Source organism: Pseudochaenichthys georgianus, chromosome 7, assembly GCF_902827115.2.
Source record: "Pseudochaenichthys georgianus chromosome 7, fPseGeo1.2, whole genome shotgun sequence".
Lineage (NCBI taxonomy): Eukaryota > Metazoa > Chordata > Actinopteri > Perciformes > Channichthyidae > Pseudochaenichthys > Pseudochaenichthys georgianus.
Window position 1 is genome coordinate 30,046,191 of NC_047509.1, and position 25,330 is coordinate 30,071,520.

The following is a 25,330-nucleotide window of genomic DNA, read 5'->3' on the forward strand; positions in this document are numbered from 1 at the left end:
TGGAGGAGAGTCCTCTCCGGTCAGACTGAGAGGCTGATAACTTCAGCTCAGTGAGGTAAAGGACTCTTGAGTGTTTAGATAGTTCACTTTAGTCTAAGTTATCTCAGTGGGTCTCAAACGTTTTGATCACAATTTATGTAAACACATATTTCCAAGGCACTCTTTTATAATTATTGGGATAAAACAGGTTTGAAATCATTCCAATGTATACTATAGGACAGTAAACCAGAAATATCGTTTTAAACTGGAGAGATAAAAAAATATGCATAAATAAAATAGTAAAATAAGATATGAATGAACAACAAAAATAAAATGCGTTACATGTAGGCTATTTGTTATTTAATTATTAAAATGTAAACCGATCTTTTTCATATAGGTGTTTAGAGTTGTACCCCCTAGATCTAGTCTCTAGTAATTCTGCGTGTGCACCAGATTGAAGCATTTTACTTCAAAATGTTCAAACATTTCTTCCCGGTATGCCTGAGAAGGCAGATATGCTTGTTTTTCTCAACAAGAACTGTTTTTAAAAGTTGGACTGTTGCACTGTTGTAGCTTCAGTGGTTCTCAGGTTACAGTTACATAGCAGTGAATATAAACAGACTGATTAATGTGAATATTACTGTAAACTAACCTGTGTAAAAGTTTCTCGAATAAATGTAATTTTTTTGGTGGAAGAAGCATGTATCATTTTTTTACCCCTCAAAGAATCGGAATCGAGAACCGTTAAGAACCGGAATCGAAAAGTAGAATCGGAATCGGAATCGTGGAAATTCAAACGATACCCAACCCTACTCGTAATGGCATAACGCGTGGGCCCTGAAACCAAACCTCTGGCAGCAGGAATGTAGCGTGACGTTTCCTCGTGAGGGGGAAACCAGATTTGAAAATTGTTTGATGTCCACCCACTGCCACGATGGACACGATCCTCCGGATAGGATAGTGCAGAGGAATGTAGCGCAGCTAGGGGATGGGATCCTCTGTGTCCTCTCCACTTTCAGGGGAAGGGTCGGACGAAGAAGGATCAGACTCCACTACAAACTCCACATCAGATTCTCCTTCTCATGTTTGGCAAAAAAGTGTTTTATCTTTGTGCTGACTCCTTTCAAGCACAGTTCAGATCCACACCAGCTTGTCATTCTCAGGGTGTTTCTGTTTCAGAGGGTGAGTCCTGCAGCTGAAGTTAGGGGCTGCATGAGCAGATACCACTTGTCCCACAGAGAAGCTCCTCTTCATCTTACTGCTTGTTGCGTATCACAGGAATGAAATGACCATCCAGCCAAACGACACATATTTGAAGCTTTGGCTTTGCAGCCAGGTGTTTTTATTTACTTCAAGGAGTGTATGTATCGCTGTGTATGTCTGCTTGACATTATCAAAGGACTTTGAAGTTCAAACAATTCAAAACATTGAGTTCAAGCTGGGTCAAGATCATACATCTGTTTACCTCAAAGACACATGAAACAGCACAAATGAAAATCAAAACGCCATGAGAGCACGCGCAAACGGAGGTGTAGGGTGTGGGGGGCGGTTTGGGAATGGGCCTTAGTTTTCCGAATGCCAGGAAGTATTCTTGCAAGCGTACTCGCGATTGAGAAACACCGTGTGTGTGTGTGTGTGTGTGTGTGTGTGTGTGTGTGTGTGTGTGTGTGTGTGTGTGTGTGTGTGTGTGTGTGTGTGTGTGTGTGTGTGTGTGTGTGTGTGTGTGTGTGTGTGTGTGTGTGTGTGTGTGTGTGTGTGTGTGTGTGCAACACGTTCTCACTCTCATCCCGTCACATATTGACGGACGGTCAGGGCCCCTCCCCGTCGCTATATTACGTACAGGGTACCCCTTTCCCGTCATTTTCTACGGGCAGGGCGTCCCATAGACCTTCATTGCGGACACAGCGGACCCCTTGCCCGTCAGGCTTCTACGGGAAGGGCGTCCCATAGACCTTCATAATGCCTATTTTAAGGTTCATTTGGCTTTAAAATGCGTTTTGATCTCATTTTATGCGAGTAATGAGTTTTTATTTCTGATTATTTGTGCTGTACATGATGTTTAGTTTGCTAGTTATGACGAAGATTACTTCATGAATGTGTACACATTCATGGTTGCTAAGGTGGTTGCTATGGACGCTGCAACAGCTCCCAGACCACGTGATCAACAACAATGGCTGTCCTTCGTGTTATTCTCGGTGAAAATGCCTATTTTAAGGTTCATTTGGCCATTAAAATGCGTTTTGATGTCATTGTATGCGAGTAATGAGTTTTTATTTCTGATTATTTGTGCAGTACATGTACATGATGTTTAGTTTGCTAGTTATGACGAAGATTACCTTACGTCTGTGAGGAAAATACACGGGGCTCAGAGCCTCGTATTTTTAAAATCTTTTTTTCCTTCTAATTTATTATTCTTTTCAAAATAACACACCAATAACACACAATTATCCTTGCTTTTATTTATTGGTTTAATTCCATAATCTCGGTCTTTTTTGGTGTCCGTCAGGAACTGAATTTCAAAATAAAAATAACCGGAAACAGACGTAGGCCTATAAGGGACATTTCGAGCATCATTGCGATTGTCAAAATGTTTGAGTTTAGGATGGCCGAAGACACTACACTACCCAGAATCCCCAGCTATCGTTTAGGACGACAGTCCCCGTGATTACTCTTCAAGGTCTGGGATTGGATGTTGGAGTGGCAGTGCGCCAAGGTTACAGCGTCAAACAGCTGTTTGAAATGGAACGAAACCACGCCAGACTATCCAAAACTGGAATCGAACGCCCCCCCAGAACTACACACTACACTATTGTGTTTCGCAAAATGTTCTATGGGACGTCTCTACTGAACGTTTTCGTTTTTCCCACAATTAGAAGTTGCCAGTATTAAACACATTGGTGTTATCAAATGTAAAACATATAATTAATAAATGGGTGAAAATCGCTGTCCATAATGCGCAGCATCAATATATAGCATTAATATACCCACATGACCGCTCATTGATACTTTGTAATTCTACTCCACTACAATTCAGAGGGTAACCTGGTATTTTTACTCCACTACACTTATTTGAGTTACTTTGCAGATTCTGATTAATGATGTGAAATATAAACAACCCTTAAATCAGACTTTAGTTACACCTGAGTGACATTCAGGTAAGGTGATTGTCAAGTGCCAACAATCAGGAGAGATATTTGATAGTTGGTGCTTGAGAAGACTAAACATGTATCTGCAATTGACATTAATGGAAACGAGTAATAAAGTATATTATATTTACATATATATATTATATATGTATATATATATACAAATAATCAGAAATAAAAACTCATTACTCGCATACAATGACATCAAAACGCATTTTAATGGCCAAATGAACCTTAAAATAGGCATTTTCTCCGAGAATAACACGAAGGACAGCCATTGTTGTTGATCACGTGGTCTGGGAGCTGTTGCAGCGTCCATAGCAACCACCTTAGCAACCATGAATGTGTACATACTAATAAAGGACTGGCTTATCTAAAGCCAGTTGAGTAGCACTTGAAACGATTGGCTCTTTGAAACCTGATGTTCTTATATGATTCTGTTTTCTTCAAGGTTGTGTCTTCCTGGTCGAATGTACTTATTGTAAGTCGCTTTGGATAAAAGCGTCAGCTAAATGCAATGTAATAATGTAATAATAATGTAATATTAATTACTCGTTATTCTCTACTAATAGTTAATTAAAGACTATATATTATGGCTATTTTGCACATCCCTTTCAAGATTTCAAGATTTTAAAGGTGTATTGACATATCATACACAACTTACGGTGTAGTTATGAAATGAATGAAAAACTTGGGTCACAGGTCCCTCAACAGTGCATTACAAGACATCTATCAATATGTGTGTACCTCCACCATTAAACTGTCATATTCTGCACATTTCTTATTCTATCTACATACATAAGAGTATAATCCATATGTATAATATCAGTTAAAATAAGTGCTTCAACATAGTTAACATTGCAGGAAAGCAATATATTAGACGTTAAGTACTTTGTATTTATCTGTAGATAGATACCCCCAACGTTTTTTTCTTATTTAAAAGAAGACCGTAATCTGTTATTTAATGTTTAAATAAAGGTTAATTCGTTTTTCTGTTTTGCACCTCCTCCTATTAATATCTTTGTACATCCTGCACTAAACTGTTTTATTGAAGAGATCACTTATAGTATCTTCTTGATTTTTTATATTCTATATTTCTATCACAGACCTTCTACTTTCCCCCTATGAAAGTATATGTACTCTTAATATTTTTTTAATCAAATATAACACATAAAAACAATAATTCAATAACGTGCTTTAACCACTAGGCACACAAGGTACACACAGACACTTGTATGTACAACATCTGAAGATGTGTAGTTTTATTCATGCTTTCACATAATTTTACAGCATATTGCTATACTATTTCAGACTCAGTATTTACATTCTTACATTCAAAATTCAATCCAATTCAAATCAGTAATATCTTTAAAAACTACAAGTCCTATTATATCAGCTGTGCACCGTTATGGTGTAAATATAACCTATCTATGAATTATATCAAATGTAAAAGTCAGCCGAATTAGTGTTGATACTGCAAGGAGACGTATTGTGTGAAGAGAAATTGAGAAGTTTTTTAATTGTTGATATATTTATGATCCACGTCAAGTATTCAGTTTCGGCGGCATTTCTTCAGTTTTTCCAAAGGTCTTCTCATCAGGGCGCTCTAAATAAAGAACTACGGCATATCTGTAATATGTAATGCAGCCGAACCGTGTATTACAATGCCGTTATGTGATGACTTTCAAAGAGAAAAGCAAGAACACTCGGAATTAAGTATTATTTTAGTCTTTTCAAATGTTTTCCGGATTTCATCTAATATAAACACCAAACCCCAGCATGCATTGCGGCTAAATCATCCAATCAGCGTAGCTGAGAATCTTGGGTAATCGCTCGAAATGCCCACGTCAGTTTCCGGTTATTTTTATTGTTAAATTCAGTTCCTGACGAACGCCAAAAAAGACCGAGATTATGGAATTAAACCAATAAATAAAAGCAAGGATAATTGTGTGTTATTGGTGAGTAAATAACAGTGTGTTATTTTGAAAAGAATAATAAATTAGAAGGAAAAAAAGATTTTAAAAATATGAGGCTCTGAGCCCCGTGTATTTTCCTCACAGACGTAAGGTAATCTTCGTCATAACTAGCAAACTAAACATCATGTACATGTACTGCACAAATAATCAGAAATAAAAACTCATTACTCGCATACAATGACATCAAAACGCATTTTAATGGCCAAATGAACCTTAAAATAAGCATTTTCACCGAGAATAACACGAAGGACAGCCATTGTTGTTGATCACGTGGTCTGGGAGCTGTTGCAGCGTCCATAGCAACCACCTTAGCAACCATGAATGTGTACACATTCATGAAGTAATCTTCGTCATAACTAGCAAACTAAACATCATGTACATGTACTGCACAAATAATCAGAAATAAAAACTCATTACTCACATAAAATGAGATCAAAACGCATTTTAATGGCCAAATGAACCTTAAAATAGGCATTATGAAGGTCCATGGGACGCCCTGCCCGTAGAAGCCTGACGGGCAAGGGGTCCGCTGTGTCCGCAATGAAGGTCTATGGGACGCCCTGCCCGTAGAAAATGACGGGAAAGGGGTACCCTGTACGTAATATAGCGACGGGGAGGGGCCCTGACCGTCCGTCAATATGTGACGGGATGGGAGTGAGAACGTGTGTGTGTGTGTGTGTGTGTGTGTGTGTGTGTGTGTGTGTGTGTGTGTGTGTGTGTGTGTGTGTGTGTGTGTGTGTGTGTGTGTGTGTGTGTGTGTGTGTGTGTGTGTGTGTGTGTGTGTGTGTGTGTGTGTGTGTGTGTGTGTGTAGGCCTGTAGGGTGACCAGGGGCCTCATTTATAAAGCCTTGCCTAGGATTGACGTGGGAAGGTTGCTTACGTAGGACAAAGCAAATAAATACGCACAGACATTTTCCGATTCATAAGAGACTGCGTACCGGCGTAGGACTTGCGTACGGCACATCCTACGCCGGTTTCCCTTTATAAATCACAATCAACTCGAAATGCGGCGCAGCTTTTGCCATGGGAGCCTGCCTGCAGACCTCCACTCTCAGGACAGTTCCGGTGCAGGCTGCACTCTCAGGACACCTCCACTGTCAGTACAGGAAGTGAAGATTCTGACGAACACGTTTTTTCCCCGCCCACCGAAGGACTCGTTTGATGGAATTTTTCAAATCACAATGGAGACTCATCACGGAGGTGATGAGTCCGCCCACCGTGCACTTTGGGTCGGCCTTGGTCAAGCCCTTTTGACCCCCCCAGCCTGGTTCTCGTAAAAGTTTTTCGCTCAAATGACACCATGGAGGAATGTAACGGGAGTTGACAGGGGACTCTGCGCGCCTCACGAGTGCCTATTTTCTGACACTTTTTTTCACTTACCCCCCTATTTTCCCCGGTTTTATAATTTTTTTGGCTATTTCACCCGGACATTGACCGTTTTTGTTGCATTTTTCTCCTCTCCTCTCACTGATCGAATGGCAAACGCGACCCACTGTCGGAGGGCCTCCGCACCGGCCCGGCCGCGTCTATCGTTTTTCCAATCCTGTTTAGATCCCACTTCCGCATTAAGCAAGAATCGACGCAGCGTTACGTCACAGCATCAACCTGGCGTTACATCCCTATGGTTACATCACTGGCTCACGTGGCACACCCGCGAAATCTGAATCTGACAAGCGAAATACCATCCTTTTAAACGCCGCAAAATATACAATATAATAGTGCTTCTTTGTCAATATGACTGACAAGCGAAATACCGTCCTTTTAAATGCCGCATAATATACAATATACTGTGGTGCCACGTGATAGGACATAATTCACCGTGTGTTTGGTGAATTAAGACATTTAGCTTATCTGCTAAGGAGAGGGCCCGCCAGATTCTTGACATTCAAGGCCTAGGGGATAGCAAGCCATCTCAGCTCATGGAGAAGATGCTAAATCTGCTAGGAGGGGATTTTATTCATGGAGACATTCCTACGCCACTTGCCTTCCCGTGTCCAGACGGCGCTAGCCAACACGTCCATTACAGAGCCCCGTGCATTGGCTGAAGAAGCCGACCCTTTTTTTCTTGGCTACCCAGCAGCCCGGTGCAGAGGCGCTAGCTGTGACACTCAGCGCCCCCACAACAGTCAAGAAGGCTTGGGGGAGACTGGACACGACAGCAGCAAGCCGGCGTGGAGACACAGGAGAGTGTTTTTACCACGCACGGTTCGGAACCAGCGCGAAGAAGTGTGTCACTCCCTGCAGCTACAAGCCTCCGGGAAACGGAGGAGCCAGCGCTCGGTAGTGGCCCTGAGCCGCACGAGCAGGCTCTTCGTCAGCGACAGAGTCTCTGGAAGTAGTGTTCATTTCGTTGACTAAAACTATGACTAAATATGTTCGTCAACGACCTTTTTTTCCATGTCGAAAACGAGACGATGACGAGACGGCACCAACGGCAGTAAACAATAACTGCAACGAAATCATCATCCAATATCGTTGACGAAAAGTGACGAGACGAAAATGTAGTTTACTAAATAAAAACTATGCCAAAATCTCTCTTTACTTTCGTTGACGAAAAATGAGGAGACGAAATATTATCAAAGATAACGTTACATCTCTGATAGTCAGTTTTTCTCCCAGCTGTTCCATTTCCGGTGCTGCGGCAGGGCAGCAGCTGTGTGTGTCTATGCTGCACGCGGCGGTACATTTGAATTACACCGGGCAGCGGCACAGTATGAACTGTCAGGAAGACTCGGGTCTAACTCATGGTCTAACTAACCTTATTTAACAGAAAATAAAATGGCAACAACAGGGCTTGGGAGCAGTGGTCGCACTCGCGTTAACCGAATACCCCCCCCCCGTCAAGGCGAGTGAGTGATAAATTGTGCACTCGACGGGTAATAATGGATTATGACGGAAATGTTACGATCCTGTCCGTCAAAATGACTGACAACGAAAAAGTCTAAAGCCACCACTGCTTGGGAGAAAGAAATTATGTGATATTTGGGCCCATTTTCGCTACAATGAGGCGGAGATAAAAAGCGAATGCATTGTTTCATCAGAAGGGAAGCAATGTGGCCATAACACAGCTGGTAAAAACACCACAAACCTGACCAGATACTCTCTGCAAAACTTCTTAATCATTCAACCCAAGTTGGAAGGGAGCACAATAAACCTGACGAGTTTGAATTTGAGTTGATTATGAGTTAATTTTCAATTGATAATTAGCTCACAATAAGTTCACTTTAGTTACTCACACAACTTGACACAAGCCATGGGTTCAGGTCCGGACTTATAAGTCCAGACCTGAATCTGAACCTCTGGACATGAGTCCGGACCTGAACCTGAATGTGAGTCCAGGTACGCAGCACTACTCGTGACCCTCGGCTTTTTGAAAATATTCTCCAGGAAAAGCCCGACCGTGACCGTTACAGATTGATGCAAGAGTTATACATCCATGGATCGAACACGGCAACATTTCTCCGCAGGACTGTAACGCTAAGTAAGTAGACACCAAGTGAATAATTCTGAATATTCATATTTGTCTTCTTGTTTTAATTTGTATAACTAAAAACGATAACGTTAGCAAGTAGAATATTTGTGACGTTATTGCAGCGGTAACGTTAGCCGTAGTCAATCAGATAATCAACTCTAGTCTGCAGACACCGTTTGAAATAATGAGACCGTTAACTTTAGCAGCTACCGCCAATTTACGTTACTCATGTAGAATGAATGATTTCAAGGCTCTCGCCTCCCACCTGATATAATGCTGTTAACTTCGCACTACATTTGGTACTGTACATGTGCAATAGACCAATTCCAGTTGTGGAGGAAGTTTCATATGATTTAAGTTAAGTAAAAGTATAAATACCACCCTGTGAATATACTATAAGTAAAAGGCCTGCACTTAAAACCTGACTTAAGTAAAAGTATGCGAGTATAATCAGCTAAATGTACTTTAAGTATCAGTAAAAGCACTCATTGTGCAGTGAAATTGTTCCTGTCAGTGTTTTACTATTTGGGATGCTTTTAGGTTTTATATTACTGCTGCATTAATGTATATGTTGCATTTGACTTCTGTTCATGGTAATGGCCGAGCTGATCTGATTTGCTATCAAAGGTTTTTGTCAGTGTCTGACCCATCCATCAAAATAAGATGTACAGTGTACTTATATTTGTGTTTATTGTTATCTTACAGTCATCTCCAGCCTTCAGGAGTAGTCTGGTCCAGTGGAGGCAACCCTACATCCTAGCAGTTGGGACCACAAGAAACAGCTCCATGAGTACTACATTGCGTTGGATGGTGAGCTCCTTCCCTGCAAGGCCAAGTCTTCCCTGTCAGTTTTGATGAACTTTTTAAAGCACATTATGTGTTTGGGATCTCCTATGACCAGGCCTTAAACGGCACACACATTTTTGCAGACCACCATCTACAACATTGATGTAAACTGGTTGCCATGTACACTTTTAGTTGTTGGTCATCCTGCTCTGTGATTGTTAGTTTTTCAAAACAATATTTGTTGTCAGTTTACTTTGCACATTAGCACTAGTGTATGGTATTCCACGTTGTCCATTTGTTGTAACAGGATTTTGGAATGATGACCTCTAAAGTGTTTCCCCAGGCTAAAGAGGCCTAATGAGCAAATGTACACATATTTCCACCTATGACCAATGTATTTTGTGGGTTGTTTGATGTTGCTACTGATTAGATGTTATATTTAAAACACATCAAAATCACGTTATTTTAAATAGACGCATTTTTTCAAGAATCTGATGTGTACTGTGTATGTTTGGTGTACATCAGCTAAACAGCACTGAAACAGTGTGAAAAATGACCATGGAGTACATTTTCTTTCTCAAAGTGTTGAATAATCAGCTCTGCAGTGACACTAACAAACTGACTAAGAGTACATTTTAACTCTCTGAGGGTTCTAGGTTTACACTGCATGTGTTGGAAAGCACTCAAACAGTGTCAACAAAGTTATAGTGTATATTTTGACTTCCAAAGTGTTTGAATCTAACTCTTTATTTGGAGTTTATATTTTACTCTTTTGACAGTGTTCAGAGAACACCAAACTCTTGGACCTATATACACCCGAAACTGGTGTTAAATGTACTCTTATAGAGTACAATGTACACTGTGATTTTTGCAGTGGAGAGTATATTTTGACTCCCAAAGTGTTCAAATCTAACTCTTTATTTGGAGTTTATATTTTACTCTTTTGACAGTGTTCAGAGAACACCAAACTCTTGGACCTATATACACCCGAAACTGGTGTTAAATGTACTCTTATAGAGTACAATGTACACTGTGGTTTTTGCTGTGTATTACATATATTATAGGAAGCTACCCAGTAGTGTAGTAAATCAAATAAACCCCACTTTTATCAAGTGCAACACTGAAGTGATGAGCACAATATAATACCACCAATAATTTATTTAAATTAATAAAATACATTTAAAATATATATTATATTAAAATGGCCATGTTGCGAAACGCATACTTTTGGTTGATTGTTTTATGCTAATGCTTTTAAAGTTTTACTTTACTTGACTTTTAGTTAGCTTAGACTGCAGTATTGCTACTTCTATTTAAGTAGTAATCTGAGTTAGGGGTGGGTGATATGACGATATATATCGTCGTGACGATATTAGGTCTCCACGATATGCTTTTTCAGAGATATCGTATCTATCGTGATAAAAAAAAAAATTGAAAAAAAAAAAACTATAAAAAAAATAAACTGATGTGAAAGACATGCTCTAAAGCTGTCTAGTCAGGATTCAGACAGTATTGCACTTCATTTATTGTCTTGGTTGATTCTGTTGGCTTATATTTTATTTTATTTGCATGCATATGAAACTCTAACCATTCCCATTAGCCGCGTTCACACTGCGGTACTTTTCCCACAAAGGTTCATGCAAACTTAGTTCATGATCGCGTTCACACCAAAAAGAGCCGGTACTAAAAGTAGTTAATGCGAACCTTTTTACCCCCTCGAAAGTCCCTGCTAGAGAGCAGGGACTTTCGAGCGGCTCTTTTTTGAGAAAAGAGCTATATTCCTGATTGGCTGGGCGAATTGCAAACCACGCCCCGTAAAACTCCCAAAAAGTTTTGTGAAGCCGCCATTTTATTATCCTCGCATTAGCATTATTAGCATTAGCCCAGCGCAGAAACACAGAGAGACTAACTTATGGCAACACAAAATAAAACATGGGAGCGGTGGAGATGAGGAGGTGTCGGCGTTCTGGTGATTTACTCGGAAGGCTTCAGTAGAAGCTGCTGGGACTCCCAGCAGCTTCTACTGAAGCCAGTCCCCAACTCCGGGGACTTCCGGCCGGGGACTTTGGGCGGCAGTATACGCCGTGAAGTGGTTTGCGGCCTGCCAGTAAACCCAAAGCAGAAGAAGAAGTGACGTCAGCGGCTTCATTTGCCTAATCCACCCCCAGGGACTTTTTCTGGTGTGAACGCGATCTGTACTTAGTTCATGCGAACTAAAGAGTTCGCATGAACTAAGTTCGCATGAACCTTTGTGGGAAAAGTACCGCAGTGTGAACGCGGCTATGGAGATCATTAAAACTGTCATTTGAACGGCGATCAAGCCTGAAGCCACAGAGACGGACACGATCCCCTGTCCGGCTAGGGTTAGCCAACACACTCTCACTCCCTAAGCGTCCAGGAGCGACGTTTGGTCAGTGTCCGTGGCGTGCAGTTGTGACGCTCCTAGGCTCCTTCAGCTTCATAAAGGGACGCAGATAGCTCTCAACTGATTGCAATGTATTCCCATCTGCGGCGGGATTTGACGCTCATGGAAGCACGGCATTAGTTTGTGTCGGCTGCCCTTAAAGGCAATGTGAGCCAGTGTTGGAGTCAAGTCACCAATTCACGAGTCCAAGTCACCCTCGAGTCACCACTCTTCGAGTCCGAGTCACCAAGGGAGAGTCGTAGTCGAGTCCGAGTCCAAGTCCGAGTCACCCAAGGAGTGTCCAAGTCGAGTCCGAGTCCGAGTCATCATTACCTGTGTTCGAGTCCAAGTCAAGTCCGAGTCACAAGTCTTCATGTATTAATCTTCGTGGATATATGTTTTGAAATGTAGCTGCTCCTCTACATTGCTGTTATCCTGTCTATTGAACTGCTGTGAAGCGAGTTTGGCTACAATTCTTGTAATAGGTGCTATACCAATATAAAGCTTATTTCTAATATTATTATTATTATTATATATAAATAAACTATATTTAAAATGAGTTACCTTTTAGAGAAGTGATTATATTTGTATGCCAATATTTTCCTATGGTAAAGTTTTCGTTTTGCACTTTTATTTTGATAGTAATAAGATTGGGACTCTTATTTTGAAGGAACTTTTACGGGTTAAATCAGTTTACCGATAAAGATTTAGCCCCAGAAAGCACATGGCTACTTAGCATGCAAAATGATGTCATTATGCATGTTAAGTAGCCATGTGCTTTCGTGTTATCGGCTGAATCTTTATTTATTGATTAGATCACGTTACTCTGATGATAGTGTTCAAGCAGCCTATATGTCTGAACTCGATCCTTAGAGTAATGTGTTACGGAGCCTTCTCTTCTATATTGTTTCCACATAACGAGCATTTTGCGCTGTTCTTTTCCAATGTGGAAGCAGAATGTGTGAAAGCATACAGCACGATGCGGGGTGTGTCTGTAGACATCTCTAGACTGGAACAGCGGGGCCCAGTACGTGAACTCGCCATACAGGATAGAGGACATCAGACTCCAGAGAAAATGTGCTCGAGTCCGAGTCCAAGTCGGAGCGTCAATGTACGAGTCGAGTCCGAGTCATCGTGGGGGGGGGAATTCACGAGTCCGAGTCCAAGTCATCCTGTGCGAGAATTCACGAGTCCAAGTCCGAGTCGCGTCAATCAGTGCGCGAGTCCGAGTCAAGTCACGAGTCCCAAAAATCGGCACTCAAGTCCGACTCGAGTCCGAGTCCAGGACTCGAGTACTCCATCTCTGATGTGAGCGTCCATTCCCATTGGATAACGGAGAATTGTACACCCAGAAGTAAGTATTCTCCTTACTGTCGATTAGGGGTGTAACGGTACACGTACCCGTACCGAAATTATTCGGTACGGGCCCTTCGGTTCGGTACACGTGTGTACCGAAGTGTACCGAACGAATATAACGTTAAACGTAAAAAATGGAGAACGTGAACAACTTCTTGGAAGTAATCTCAGGTGCTGCGTCGCAGCATTCAGAGTAATTTGCTCCCATTGGACTCATCGCGTCATAGAGCAAGCAAGTCATTTCATTGGATGAGAGGGCATGCTATGAGAGCTGGTCAGAGGGATGCGTTCAAATTTAGTCAGTAATTTGAGGAACTGTCGAAAATTAATGGCGAACGCAGATAAAGTTGAGCTCGAAAATCCTCCAGCATCATTGAAGTCTCCGGTTTGGGAACATTTTGGTTTCGCAGTTACGTACAAGGATGACGGACAAAGACAGGTGGACCAAACCAAAGCTGTTTGTCGGCATTGTTCAACTAAAATTGGTTACGCGGCTGGCAATACATCAAACTTGCACACTCTTCAAAAGGCATCACCCGAACGTGAATATAACCGGTACCAAAAGAAAAAAGACTGAAGTGCAAACCCAACTCCCGCTAGCATTTAGCCTCCACCACTCGCAAAAACTTCAGACCGAGCCGAAGCTATTATAAACCCCAAATATCCTTATGTTGCCATGTTAGCAAAGCGCTACCTGGCTGTATCTGCTACCTCTGTCCCTAGCGAGAGGGTTTTCTCCACAGCAGGAGACATTGCTAGTGCCAGCAGATCTGCCCTTTCGGCAAGCAATGTGGAAAAGTTCATTTTTCTTTAAACAACATGAAAATACAATGACAAGCAAGTCCTAATGTCAAGCTGGCTGCTTAGGTACTAGTACAGTACAGTTCAGATACAGATTATTTCAGTTCATCGAAATGCTGCACCTTAATGTTCATTTGATTATATTTTGTATTTATTTGAGTGAATATTCACAGTTTAATAATAATTAAAATCCCAAAACTAATAGTTTATGTTTTGTGAGTACTTGTACAGTGAAGTTTTATTATATTTTGTATTTATTTGAGTGAATATATTATTCACAGTTTAATAATAATAAAAAAATATATATATGTTTTGTTTTGTGAAAAAAAATTCTGCTGTACCGAAAACGTACCGAACCGAACCGTGACCAAAAAACCGAGGTACGTACCGAACCGAAATGTTTGTGAACCGTTACACCCCTACTGTCGATTGATTTTACAGTGATATCTGCACTACTCATCGACTAAAAAACACCAGATTATCCTTGTTAATTACACAACATTGATTGGTTTAAATTGTGTGCAATGCTTTTTTTGATGTTTATTGATGTTCACTGCTAGTGCTACCTCAGAAAGTTCATTTTTATACTGAGAAACTGTGCCTTGAAGCCATATCAAAATGTTGAATTGTTCATTCAGGGATTAATTTCAGAAATAAAACCAGCTTGAAATGCTATTTTGGTCTGTTACTCCTTTTTGTTTTAGTTTCTGTTACCTTGTAGGTGCTTGTACTGTTAAGTAACTTGAAAAATAACCATAATAACCGACATGAAAAAATATCGTGATATATATCGTCTATCGTGATACTGCTTGAAAAATATCGTGATAATATATTTTTCAATATCGCCCACCCCTAATCTGAGTACTTCTTCCACCTATGCCGATATCAGACACCAGATGATGCTTCAAGAGGCCGGTGCGACATACCTACTGTAAAGCCTTAAAGGATTACCTTCGCAGCCAGGCAGGTCTGATATACAGTGTGACACAAGCCTCAACTTTTTTTTTTCCGGGGCGATGATGCTAAAGCATCCGGAACTGATTGCTGCAGGGATCAATGTTGCTCAGCCGATGGCAGCGAGGGACAATATAATCCTCTCAGTGTACACTTCTAAATGTGTTTGAGTCATAAAATATAATGGATACATTATACAGTCTTCTCTGGTGTTCTGTTTCTTTTAGCTCCAGGCCACAATATGCTTGAAAAATGCTGACTTCTCCCAGCGTCATTTTGTTGTGTTCACCCTCAGAGCAATCACAGTAGTTCCATAATTTCTCAACATCTGTTCCTCAGGCTGCAAAACAATATGAGAGAGCTTGGGAGGGGATCACTGCACTCTAAAAATGAATGCAGGGGACCTTTGAGATCCACTTAATTAAATGCATGGTTGCAAGTTAAAAATGTGAGTTAATTGATTTCGATGAACATTTTAAGTTGCAAATATTAATTTACAAGTTGTGTTGACGTAATAATGTTGGTAATTACATCAACTTAATATTATGTGTAATTTGAACTCTGATTTCTGCGTTAATTGACTTGTAAGTTGTAGTAAGTAATGCAATTGGCTTGATAACTTGATTTTTCTACACCTTGAGTTAAGGATTTCAAGTCCACTCCCACTTAACACACCTGGACAAGTTCCGACATTGAAGGCTGTGTGTTCGAGGACAGCCTGAAGAAATACACAAAAGACATTTTAAAAGTGGGTGTCATCTTTTGTTATTTAAATACAGTAGATATTAGTTGTAGTTGCACGGTATAGGAAAATTGCTGTTTGACCAAAATTAGCAGCAATTCGCGATCCAGGACACAGGACCGCAGGATCATCCATGACTCCGGATCCCAGCGTATATAGACACCAAAAAGAAAGACATTTGGGGAAGCTGGGTTAATCGGAACATGAGTGTACACGGGTATAGACAGAGAGAAGGAAGAAGTAAGATGTCCCCCGACAAACTAAGCCTATATCAGCAAAACTAGGGGCTGAATCTAATCAGCCCTAACTATAAGCTTTATCAAAAAGGAAGGTCTTAAGCGCACTCTTAAAAACGGATAGGGTGTCTCCCGCCCGAACACAAACTGGAAGCTGATTCCACAAATGTGGAGCTTGATAAGAAAAGGCTCTGGCTCCCATTGTACTTTTAGAGATTCTAGGAACAACCAACAACCCTGCATTCTTGGAACGCAATGCCCTAGTAGGACAGTAGGGTATAATGAGTTCTTTAAGGTAAGATGGCGCCTGCCCATTAAGGGCTTTGTAGGCGAGAAGAAGACTTTTAAATTCTATCCTGTGTTCTATAGGGAGCCAGTGTAAGGCAGCCAGAACAGGAGTAATGTGGTCCCTTTTCCTAACTCTGGTTAGTACACGAGCCGCAGCATTTTGAATCAGCTGAAGCGACTTGATTGACTTCTTGGTACTCCCTGATAATAAAGAGTTACAATAATCCAGCCTAGAAGTAACAAATGCATGGACTAGTTTCTCTGCATCGTTTTGAGGCAAGATATGCCTGATTTTTACAATGTTACGTAGATGGAAGTAGGCGGTCCTTGAAATTGATTTTATGTGGGCGTTAAAGGATAAATCCTGATCAAATATAACACCAAGATTCCTTACAGTCTCACTGGAGGCCAAATTAATGCCATCCATAGTTAGTATGTCTTTAGATAATTTGTTTCGTAGATTCTTCGGGCCAAGTACAATAACTTCAGTTTTGGTCGTGTTTAACATCAAAAAGTTTATGGTCATCCACGTTTTTAAGTCCTTAAGGCAGTCTTGAATTTTATTTAGATGATTAATTTCATCAGGCTTGATTGATAAATATAGTTGAGTATCATCCGCATAACAATGAAAGTTTACAGAATGATTCCTTATAATATTGCCTAACGGAAGCATATATAATGTGAACAAAATAGGTCCGAGCACTGAGCCCTGTGGCACTCCATGGCTAACTTTGGTTTGCGTGGAAGATTCATCGTTAACACGTACAAACTGAGAGCGTTCAGATAGATAGGACCTAAACCAGCCTAAAGCAGTTCCCTGTATGCCAACTAGGTGCTCTAGTCTTTGCAATAGGATATCATGGTCGATAGTATCAAATGCAGCACTGAGATCGAGCAAAACAAGAATAGAGACGTCCCTTGTCTGAGGCTATTAGAATATCATTTGTGACTTTAACCAGAGCTGTCTCTGTGCTATGATGTGTTCTAAAGCCAGACTGAAAATCTTCAAATAAATCATTGTTTTTTAAGTAATCACACAACTGTTTTGCGACCGCTTTCTCAAGAATTTTTGAGAGGAACGGAAGATTAGAAATAGGTCTATAGTTGGCTAAAACCTCTGGATCGAGGTTGTGCTTTTTAAGAAGCGGTTTTATCACTGCTACTTTGAATGATTGTGGAACATAGCCTGATAATAAAGACATATTCATAATATTTAATAAAGAAGTGCTAATTAATGGAAAAACTTCCTTCAACAGCTTAGTTGGAATTGGGTCTAACATGCACGTTGATGGTTTAGAAGAGAGAATCATTGAATGTAATTGTTCAAGGTTAATGGCTGAAAAGCATTCTAGTTTACTATCTAGTGTAATATTAGAACTTACGATTCCGGGAGCTGTTGATAACGCTATACTGGTCGAAGGCAAGAGGTCATTAATTTTGTTTCTAAGAGTAACAATTTTATCGTTAAAAAAGCACATAAAATCATTACTACTGAGTGCTATGGGAATAGAAGGCTCAATGGAGCTGTGGCTCTCTGTCAGCCTGGCTACAGTGCTGAAAAGAAATCTTGCATTATTCTTATTCTCATCTATTAATGAAGAGTAGTAGGCTGCTCTCGCTTTACGCAGTGCTTTCTTATATTCATTGAGAGTAATATGCCAAATTAAACGAGATTCTTCAAGTTTAGTGGAACGCCATATCCTTTCAAGTTGTCTAGACTTTTGCTTTATTTTGCGGGTTTCGGCATTATGCCATGGAGCTAATCTATGTTGTTTTATTTTCTTCTTTTTCAAAGGAGCAACAGAGTCTAATTTTATTCGCAGCGAATCTATAGCACTATCAACAACATGATCAATTTGGGGTGGTGTACATTTTGTATAAGTTTCCTCCCCTACATGCAGACATGCTATCGAGTTAAGTATTGGTGGAATCTCTTCCTTAAATGTGGCTATAGCACTAACAGATAGGTTTCTGCTGCAAGAGCTTTTGACTAATGCTTTGTAGTCTAGTAACAGTACTTCAAAAGTTACTAAGAAATGGTCGGATAAAGCAGGATTATGCGGTTCGACTAATAGTTGCTCAATTTCAATACCATAAGTCAGAACAAGGTCGAGAGTGTGATTATAACAGTGGGTTGGTTTATTTACACTCTGACAGAAACCAACAGAATCTAATATAGAGTTAAATGCAACAGTAAGGCTATTTTTATCATCGTCAACATGAATATTAAAGTCACCTACGATAATTACTTTGTCTGTTTTAAGAACCAAAGTTGATAAAAACTCAGAGAATTCTGATAAGAATTCTGAATAAGGGCCTGGTGCACGATACACTGTAACAAATAAGATTGGCTGCAAAGTTTTCCAGGTCGGATGCGTAAGACTAAAAACGAGGCTTTCAAAAGAGGTATAATTACATTTTGGTTTAGTATTGATAAGTAAACTTGAGTCAAAGATTGCTGCAACTCCACCTCCTCGGCCCGTGCCTCGAGCAATATGAGTGTTGACATGGCTGGGTGGAGTGGCCTAATTTATGCTGACATATTCTTCATGTCTCAACCAAGTTTCAGTGAGACAGCATATATCAATATTATAATCTGATATTAAATCATTTACCAATATTGCTTTAGATGCTAGAGATCTTATGTTTAAGAGACCACATTTAATCTTCCTGTTTTGTTGCACTGTAGTAGTTGTTACATTTACTTTTATTAGGTTATTATGTATGACACCTCTATTAGGTTTTACCTTAAATTGTCCTTGGGCAGACACACACACCGCTAATATTGGGTATTTTATTGGGTTCGGGATTCCTATGGGTGACTGCCTAGGAGAGAGCGCAGAGAAGCGTGTAAGACTGCGACTCTGCCTCCTGGTCTCAACTCCAGTTTGTCATGGATTACGTCCACAAAGCCCTGAAATGTTTGCCGAAATGAGATCTGCACCTTTCAAAGTAGGATGAATGCCGTCTCTCTTAATCAGACCAGGTTTTCCCCAGAAGGCTGTCCAATTATTTACGAAGCCCACATTGTTTGCTGGGCACCACCAAGACAACCAGCGCTGAAATGATGACATGCGGCTATACATGTCATCATTGATCAGATTGGGGAGGGGACCAGAGAAGATTACGGTGTCCGACATTGTTTTAGCGTAACTACACACCGACTCCACATTAAGTTTGGTGCATTCTGATTGGCGTAAACGAACATCATTACCACCGACGTGAATAACATCCTACTGTATTTACGTTTATCTTTAGCCAGCAGTTTAAGATGCGCCTCAACGTCGCCCGCTCTGGCCCCCGGAATGCATGTGACTGTGGAGGCTTCGGTCTCTAAATTCACGTGTCTCATAATAGAGCTACCAATAACCAGAGTTGGCTTCTCAGCGGGTGTCTCGCTGAGTGGGGAATATCTGTTAGATACGTGAACGGGTTGGTGGGGACCTGCGGGTTTCGCGTTATGCCCCTTCTGAACAGTCACCCAGCCTCCCTGCTGCTCGGGAGTTGCCGGGGGACGGCTAAGAGGAGCTACCTTTTGCCGGTCCGCACATGCTAACATGGGCTTTACTTTAGCTGAGTTACTTTCTAAGATGCGGAGCCGGGCTTCTATGGCTATGATTCCCGCCTCCAAACTAACAACTATACTACATTTAACACATGTATCCTTACCAGTAAGGGAGGCCGGGAAGTAACCAAACATGAGACAGGAAGAGCAGGAAATAGCACCAGAAGGTGGGGAAAGAGCCATGGCTAGCTATCAAGCTAAAGTAGCTACCGTTAGCAAACCCGAAAAGAGTGTAGGCAACTGTGGAGTTACAGTTGCTAAGAGAAGGAGAGTTGTGAGTGCTTAAGCTGTAGTAACGTGTGATTACAACGTCAGGCAGTTGCTGTGATCAAGAGTTTTAAAACGATCGATTAAGTTTAAGTTAATAAGCTATCAGCAACAGAACAGGCACACGGGATACCCGGAGATTACAACAACAACCGGAAGTTACAACGTGCAACATGCTCACCGCAATAGGTTCCTCCTTCCGCTCAGTGGCTCAGTGGCTGAAGAAGCCACTGGATAGTTCTGTGAGAGGATACAAAGTAGTAGAGGCAGAGAGTCTATTTTTGTTGTGTTTCTTGCTCATTTCATGCAATGTTGCTTATATATCTAGAACAATTTAATTCTAATTAAAAATGGGCTGGAGATGCAAACTATGTAAATTTGAAACCTCTGCAAAAACAGGGTTGCTAAAACATTACAGGTTACGCCATGGACATGGTGGGCAACCTCTGCCATGTCTTTATCCAGATTGTTTTTGTTCCTTCAGAACATGGGGTAGCCTTAGATCACATCTATCAAGAAATCACTCTCAGGAAACTCAGGAAAGAGTCAGAACTGCAGGTTTGTCTTTCACTTGCCAGTGTTGCAGTGCCAGCACAATCTCCACAGAAAGAGAGCTTTTTGAACACCTTGGTCGACATTTGAAAAAACATGAGACTGTCACCTGTGTTTTTAAGAACTGAAATTTCAGCACTAACATTTACGGAACATTTGCCTCCCACAAAAGCCGAAAGCATACTCCTCACTCACTGCAAGACTTTAAAGAAGACCTGCTAAAGAGGTATGCAAGTTGTTCAAATACAGATGATAACAGTGATGTAGATGTTCAGGATGGTGAACTGTCCATTACTGATGATGGTCAAGATAATGATGTGAGAGATCTACCAAACCTCATTGAAAATAATTTGGCTTTGTTGTTTCTAAAACTCGAGGGCACTTTTAATGTACCTAACAGGTGTATTGATGAGGTTGTCGAAGAGCTACATTTTATCTCTCATATAGCATCAGGTCCCATTATCAAAGACATTTTAAATTCCTGTTTGAGGAAGCACGATTGTGAGATTGATGAGTCTGTTGTGTCAGACATGGTGACAGAGCTTTGTGATGCCAACCCCTTTACCTCTGCTCTGAGCAGTGGCGGTCCACTTTCTTCTGCATATAAGAGAAGGGCTTATTTTACGGAGCAGTTTGCTGTGGTGGAACCAGTGGAGTATGTACTTAGTAGTGAAGGAGAGCTTCCAGTATGTCCCCATTGAGAAGTTGATGCTTCAGCTGTTGAGCCGGAAAGAGATCCAGGATTTGATCTTGCATGACAGAGAAGCTCAAAGTAATGCTGAAACTCAGTACAGGTCATTTTCTGATGGCATTTATTATAAAACAAATGAGTTATTTTCTGGAGAACATCCTACCATTACTATCATTCTATTTGTTGATGACTTTGATATGCAATCCTCTGGGCACATCTAGGAAAAAACACAAAGTCACAGCTGTGTACTGGGTTTTAGCTGATGTTCCTGCACTGCTCAGATCTTCTCTGACATCCATCTTCTTAGCAATTCTCTGCAGGGCTGAGGATGTAAAAAGATTTGGTTACGGTACTGTACTGAAGCCACTGCTCAAGGATCTTGTGAGCTTGGAAGAGGAGGGCCTGGCCCTGTATGTCCCAGCATTAGGCAACAAAATCAAAGGAACAGTGGTGTAGTGGCACATAATCTTGGGGCCCATTCTCTTGGGGGATTTGTGGAAAGCTTCTCCAGTTCTTATGTTTGCAGATTTTGTCTGGGTGAGAAGTCACTGTTTCAGGTGGAAGAAGTGAGAACAGGGGCATTTCAACCCAGAACTATAGAACAGCATGAAATGCATGTCCAGACTGTGCAGGACAATACTGCATGGGTTCATGTCTGTGGAGTCAAGAGGCAGTGTGCACTTACAGAGAATCTGAAGTATGTCAGTGTTTTGACAGGTTATCCACCTGATGTGTTGCACGATCTGTTTGAGGGTGTAGTCCCCCGAGAGTTGGCTCGATGTCTTCAATGTTCGATGTTTATCAAGAGTAAATACTTCACTCTTGATTAACTCAACACATGCATTAAAACGTTTCCCTACAAATGGTCGGACACAACTGATGCTCCACAGCAGGTCCCTCTGAATTTTGCAGCAAGGAAAACTGTTGGAGGGAACGCCCATGAAAACTGGTCATTATTGCGATTCCTGCCCCTCATAATTTGATCAAAAATCCCTGAGGGTGAACCAGCATGGGAAGTACTTCTAGTGCTCAAAGAGATAGTTGAGCTTGCAGTAAGTCACGTTCACACAGAGGAGACTATTTGTTACCTATACAGTAAGATCTCTGAACACAGACACAGGTTTCTCCAGGTTTTCCCACAGGAAAAACTAATCCCCAAACATCATTTCCTGGAACATTATCCACAGCTTATCAGGGCCTATGGTCCACTAGTGTTACTGTGGACTATGAGGTTTGAAGCCAAACACAGCTTTTTTAAGCGAGTTGTCAGGCAAACTCACAGCTTTCGAAATATTCTATATTCACTTTCCATGAAGCATCAGCTGATGGTTGCATATAACCATCATGATCCCAGTGTTGTGAAACCTATCTTACAGGCCACACAACTGTCTACTGTAGATGTTACTGTGCTAAGAGAAGATATCCAGGAAGAACTGCGAGCAAAATTCCCTGAGGAGACACGTATCCAGATAGCCAACAATGTATGTTACAGTGGCACAAAGTATGCAATTGGAATGATTTTGGCTACTGGCTCAACAGGTGGTCTGACAGATGTTGGAGAGCTGATCGAAAAAGTTGTTGTCAAGGGCACTCTTGTATTCATTGTGAAATGCTTGAGTGCTTGGTCAGTTGAGCATCTTAGGAGCTGTCCGACATGTTCCCTTTAACACCTTACGTGTTTGGTGGAAAAAGCATTGAAAGCCTCAAACGCTACATTTATGTTGCATATATTGCAATACAGGGCCGATGTAGCCCCTCCAACTAGGAATAAACTTTTACATTAGGAAATACAATTAGTCTTAACTTCTTACTAGATAAAGCATTACCGTTTCTTAAATCTGAAGCAATATAAAACGAGGATTATCTCTATTAACCTTAACATTTCCCCTTGAACATAAAAGGTCATTTGTAAACACAAATTAACATTTCCAACAAAACAGATAATAATGCATCTCACGTGATCATGAAAATGCACGAGAACACACTATTTAACCTAGTGAAATGCCTACGGCGCTGGTGAAATGACACGCCTCTGCCAATACAAATCACAGCTGGAGAGACGGTGGTGAATCTGCCCCACACTTCAACACGTAAGTTACATTAATGTTTGTGAATGTATGCATGAATGAAAATAGAACGGCCAAGTGTGCTGTGCACCCATGGTCGCGCCACTGAAACGGGTAGGAAAAGAGTGATAATAGTGATGTTTGATTACAACTTCGCGAGAACACAGGGAGCAGGGAATGTGTGTGTGTGTGTGTGTGTGTGTGTGTGTGTGTGTGTGTGTGTGTGTGTGTGTGTGTGTGTGTGTGTGTGTGTGTGTGTGTGTGTGTGTGTGTGTGTGTGTGTGTGTGTGTGTGTGTGTGTGTGTGTGTGTGTGTGTGTGTGTGTGTGTGTGTGTGTGTGTGTGTGTGTGTGTGTGTGTGTGTGTGTGTGTGTGTGTGTGTGTGTGTGTGTGTGTGTGTGGAACAGTTGAAGAACTTAATTCAGTTGTTTGAGATACATTTCAGATTTGTAGGGATTTCTGTTTGCATTACAAGGATGCTGATTTTGGTAATGAGTTTTTCTTGTTGCTTTCGACAAATGACATCTCAGATAAGGACACTATCAAGGTTGTGTATATCCAGGATACCTCTACAGTAACTTTGACCTTAACAGACATAGACTCCATCTCGAGCATCGTTGATGGTTCTATTCAGCCTTCTGATGATGCTTGCCCATCTGTGTCCTCCCATGACACATTGCTTGTTTCTCCAGGACCTATGACGGAAAGCCTAGACCAGCGGTCAAAGGGTTGGCCCTCGGAGTTTGCAATCCCCCGTTTCTCTTCCAACACAGAGATTCTGCTTCGGTCAGGCAACGAAAATGTCAGTTGTCCTGTGACTCCTTTTGGAACCAAAGATGTCATCTCAATAATTCCAGACATTCTTGGACAATTAGCTGAGGTCATTTATGAGTACACTGCTTATCCTTCAAGTGCACAGCTAAGTCAAGTAGCAGAGGCCCTGATAAAACAACATCCCTGCCTTAAAGAACCAGGATCTTACCATGGATTTTATGGATGGATCCAGCGGTTAAAATATAAAATGAACAACTTCAGATCAAAACTTCGAGCTCTTGGCTGTCCAGAAGTTCTGGTGAACTCACTCAAGATGAAACCAGCAGGGGACCAGAATCCTGCTAAAAATGTCAAAAAGGCTGAAGTTAATTACCTACCACCTCATCCTCAAGGTGAAACCAGTGGAAGTTTGGAGAAAAAGAGAATGGACCTCTTAAGTGAAGTGACGAAAAGGGATAATTGCCAGGTGGTTGCTGAGAAAATGGCCAAGACTTTCTCTCTTCGTAGGCAACACATACTTTTTGAAGCCCCTGCAATCAAGGACTTCATGGAGCGCTGGCCTGCATTATTTGATGCAACACAGGTAAAAAATGTGTCTTATATTTTGTATTTAAAGCCATTATATTGATTGTTTGGTAGCCAATTGACTACATTTTTTTTGATTTATTGATTTCTCCCTCTTCAGGCAGCTATTGGTTACACTTGCAGAACTTTATTAAAATCAGCTTGAAGTTAGTTAAACATGCTACAGATAGTTAATCCATTACAGTAAACATGTAGTCCCCTGTATCATGAAAGCCTGAAATCTGCTTGTAACAACTGTTAGTTTGCTTTAGCAGGGTTTTTACTTTCTCAGTGACCAATATGGAGAGTGACTTGGAATGGAAAACGAGTCAAAAAGAATGCGTAATTTCAGTGACTTGCTATTTTACCACTGTATGTCAGTGCATACTGATGTTGGAGTTGTTTCTCTTTAACTAATGTGTTGTAGTATAAATGAAGGCAGTATAGATAATTGTCTGCAATATTTAATTATTCTGTTTGTTTGGTCCACAGATAAATGAGGAATTCAAGAGAATTACCACTGTAAGCCTTGAATCCACTTTTATGGGCAAACTTGACCATTGCACCCCAAAACTGATGGACATAGTTTCATCAAGGGGAGGAGCTATATGAGTGAGAATCAGGCAGATCAAGGACATGCTTCTTGAGGTAGGATCATTATTTAGAGTTGTCATTGAAATGCAAGTTGTTGGCATGTCACCCATTCAGAATA

At 41.0% G+C, this 25,330-nt stretch overlaps 1 long non-coding RNA gene across 1 annotated transcript; it reads left to right on the plus strand.

The window, feature by feature from the left end:
* The first annotated feature begins 950 nt into the window (after positions 1-950).
* Positions 951-14,898, plus strand: LOC117449238 (uncharacterized). The gene is made up of 3 exons (XR_004552463.1): positions 951-1,161; positions 9,279-9,383; positions 14,810-14,898. It is a non-coding gene; the product is annotated as an uncharacterized lncRNA (long non-coding RNA).
* Positions 14,899-25,330: the final 10,432 nt, after the last annotated feature.